Source organism: Triticum dicoccoides, chromosome 7A, assembly GCF_002162155.2.
Source record: "Triticum dicoccoides isolate Atlit2015 ecotype Zavitan chromosome 7A, WEW_v2.0, whole genome shotgun sequence".
Lineage (NCBI taxonomy): Eukaryota > Viridiplantae > Streptophyta > Magnoliopsida > Poales > Poaceae > Triticum > Triticum dicoccoides.
Window position 1 is genome coordinate 30,807,594 of NC_041392.1, and position 4,167 is coordinate 30,811,760.

Consider the following 4,167-nt stretch of genomic DNA (forward strand, 5'->3'; position numbering starts at 1 on the left):
CCGGCCCTGGTCAAATCATCCGGATCCAACCAGCGGGAAGTAGCTAAGAACCCAAGGTTGGACACATCAGTACATCACACCATGCATCTACTAATCTAAATCCCTAATTCCTCATCTTGTATCATTGTTGAACTTATACACGAGATTTGTGTTGTTTATTTGTTTTGGTTCTGTGATTTGTGATGCTATGATTCTATGAAGAATTTCTATCTTGTACGTGTCCTAAAAATTATCATGATCGTGATGCAAATTATCTTGCATTAGTTATTATTTGTGATGCAAATTTTTGCTATGTCCAACTTGTCCAATATACAGTAGCTTATTGCGAGACTGCAATTCGGCCTAGAAAAGAAGTTATGAACTTGACTTGGCCCCCCCTATACCAAAATCCTGGCTCCGCCCCTGCCTGAAAGGCACCTGTCTTTATGTCCCTGACATGTGGGCCAGCCACCTGTTAGGCCCACATGTCATAGACACAAAGGCAGGTGCCTTAAGGCACCGAAGCGCAATCCGTCTCCTACTCCTCCGGCAACGGTGTTGCTGGTGGATGGTGACAAGCAAATATTTGGTTATGCAATCAACCCCCTCAATGATCTATTTGTAAATTTCTTTTATATGGGGTGTTTTTTTACTATGTGCCTTGAAGGTTGTCCTATCTGGAATTGTCTAGTGTGGACCACGTGTGTTGTAACTTTCAACATTATACTATAAACACGTGGTTTCCTTCACACACAAAAAAAAATATCAAAAGATGCCACATGCCCCTCCGTTAAGTTTGTATACAAACTCCTCCGTGTGGCTAGCATCTCTCTCCTATGTGAGAGGTGGTCTGTAGAATTCTGGAAATTTACTATATGTCTAGCATTTTTGGGAAGAGAAAAAATGAAGCAACATGTATTTAACTCTTGCCTGTGCATCCGTTGTCAAGGTATGGGTTGCCCTTGTAGCCATTGCTGCAGATGCAGGTATACCCCGGCCCGGTGAGGGAATCCACGCACTCGCTGTGCTTGCTCACGCAGCTGTATTCCGCCGATTTGGCAACCTGGTTGCACGACATGTAATCATTGCGGTCGCCGATAGGCGGGATGGCCCAGTCGAGCAGCAGTGGCATGTGCCAGCGCCGCCCCTTGCCCGCCGGCCCCGGCATTCTTTTCAGATCGGCCGCCTGGAAGACGTACCGATTCTTCTCCACGATGAAGGCGTAGTGGCAGGGGTGGAGGTTGACGCCCGCGCTCGGCCCGTTACCGAATATCATGCTCGTGTTGGTGAGGCCCGGCGGGATGGCAACGCGGCAGCAGCCGATGCCCGCGCACCTGCGATTCCGTGCGCTCCAGGGTTTGTCGCAGTAGGCCAAGCAACCGCCTAAAATCGATGTCGCATTGTGGCGCCACGTCAACATTCTGCCGGAGTAGTAGACGAAGGTGTTGCAGCCGAGGACGTAGAGCTCGTTGGCGGTGCTGGAGATGCGGTAGACGCCCAGCGGGTTGACTTTCATCTTGCCCATTAAGTGGCTGGTCTCCTTGCCGGCGGCGTCGAAGCACTGGTGCGCCACTTGCATCGACACCCGGACGTGCGCGTAGGGCCTCATGGTGAAGTTCAGCACCCGCGCGGAACTGCCCAGATGGACTGTGGCATCCGGCAGACACGCCATCTTGTCGCCCCCGGCGGTCATGTTGTGACAGTAGATCTGGAAGCCGGGACGAAAACAGCCGGCGCCAACGCCGAAAGGGTAGGGGATGCTGACGTCGCCGCATCGCGCCTGGCAGCCTGGCTTCACCAAGGGGTTAGACGCGGTGGTTCTCCATGTAGCTAATGCCAATAGCAGTACATGAAGGAGGACCAGCGCCATGAACGACATTGTTGACCACCAGGCACAGGCAGGCAAGCACTCACGGGCGATGTTAGCAACCGTAGTTAAGTAGAAGAGCGAACGTAGCAATAGCATCAGCAGATTCTTGCAACTTGCTCTCTACCCCTTCCTTATTGGACGTCAACTTTTCTACTCAGTATTCTTTACTTACGTATACTGCATTAAGGAGCCGGCCGCCCGGCCGGCTGATGTTGTGGACCGTCTTCCGGATAAATGGCCAATTAAAGATCTTCTATTTTACCAATAAGAGATCTCACCTCATCTATTGGGTCGGGTTCCGTTTTGATTAGGTCGTACTGAATTATGCACTAACATAGTAAGGTTGCCGGCCGGTGGAGAAAGCTATTACTTCCATACAAAAACTTGCCGGCCGATGGACTAAAGATTTAGTCGTTTGGAGAACTTATTATTGATATGGATCATTGATGGTTTAACAACGTATGTGAGGACCATACATATAGTTTTTGTTCAATCTCGTTCAGAACAGCCCAAACACTCATGTGGAAGTACACTCATGTGGAAGTACATTGTCAAGATGGGAGTGTTATCTTTGCAGCATACAGGTGTATATTCAATTGCAACGACGCGTTGGAAGCGGAACTGCATGCGATCATGCAAGGCATGGCACTGGCCGTGTAGCATTGTTCCATGCCAATTGTTGTGCAGTCAGACTCAGCATCGGCGTTGGCAGCATTGACTGGGGAGAGTTTAACCAGGTCAGCTTATGGACACTTGGTGACGGAGATCAAGCATCATATGGAGACTCGGGAGTTTGTTCCTTCAAAAATCAAGCGTGAGCAAAATAGGGTAGCACAACAGTTGACTTTGTATAGTCGTACGGAGTTCACTACTGATGTATGGCTAGGGAGATGCACTCCTTGTATTGAGGATTTGGTGCCTCTTGATTGTAACCCTATGCATATGGAATAAAACTCTCTTTCTATCGCAAAAAAAAGGAAGTACATTGTACTATACATATTGTTATCAATCTTTTGTGTACATAAGTGTATTATTTATTTATTTTTTGGATCAGTCATTTCACTGTTTCTTTTTCAAATACGCAAAGCGTGTGTATCTTTTCATTCATAGAAGAAGTTAGAATGAGAACAAGGAGGAGGACACCACCTGGCACAACACAAGATGGCGTAGACATGGTGCCCAAAGTAGAGGGACACAGGATGATCGGCCTAAGCAGAAGCTACACCATAACGCTAAACTACCCTGGCCAAGAGAAACATTCGAGACCACACGACATCCAAAATCTCAAAAACTGTCACCGGGGACGCCATGAGCAAGCAAGATGATGCATTCATGAAGGGGAACGACAGTGTGACACTGCCACATCCGATCTGAGGAACCCCGCCTATGGTTTTCCTTGGTACTCGAAGATGGGCACGGAGAAAAGTCATGGCAGCGCCTCCAAGAAGGCGACGGCACCCGCAGGTATCTCCACTATCAGCATCAGCAAGCCAAGTAGGGAATTCGCCCCGGCCTATGTCCGAACAATCCCAAAGCCATTGGGATAGGATACGAAAATGAGGAACGGGTCGCTAGCTGGATTCGCGACTGCAGGGAGAGGAGCTATGTCTGCCGCTAAGGGGTGGCAACGGGCGCGGCCGGAGCGGCCGTCATTGCTTTTATAATGGTTGTTATGCCCAACGGAGAGAATAATAGTCCAGAGTCTAGATCAATTAACCAATTATGGTTGGTAATACCATAGAAGTACAATCGTTCAGTGAACTACTCTTGAGGAGAAACCGTCAAAGACATCTAAATGCTTTATTGACATGAAATAGAAGGTCCTGATTTGTAGTTGCAAGGAAGTCTGGAATCATCTCCATAGCTATCGAGGCCTCTCTATTGCGAATTCATAGCCTGAAGCATTACCCCCAAATAAAGTTGCATGTGTTGTTTGCGAGCTCGGTGTGTTTCCTGATTTCCTACGGGGCCAACATGGTCTAAAGCCTTCTCTTCTGAATCCCTATTGGTAGGGCTGGTATCACTAGTAGAAAAAAGGTCAAACGTGAAGCACATTAGTGCCGGTTTGATTTTGGCCCGGTACTAATGGTATCATTAGTGTCGGTTCGAACGGATTTGCATTAATGCCGGTTCGTGTTGAACCTTTAGTATCGGTTCGTGGCACGAACCGGTACTAAAGGGGTGGTGGCAGGCTGGCGTCAGGCCGGGGCCCCACGATCACCTTTAGTACCGGTTCGTGCCATGAACCGGTACTAAAGGGGTCTGACCTATAGTACCGGTTTGTGACACAAACCGGCACTATAGGGCAATTTTCAAAC

General features: G+C 48.6%; 1 pseudogene; it reads right to left on the bottom strand.

Moving 5' to 3' along the window:
* LOC119332953 overlaps positions 1-1,858 on the bottom strand; it is a 7,788-nt pseudogene extending 5,930 nt beyond the window's left edge.
* Between the last annotated feature and the right edge of the window lie 2,309 nt (positions 1,859-4,167).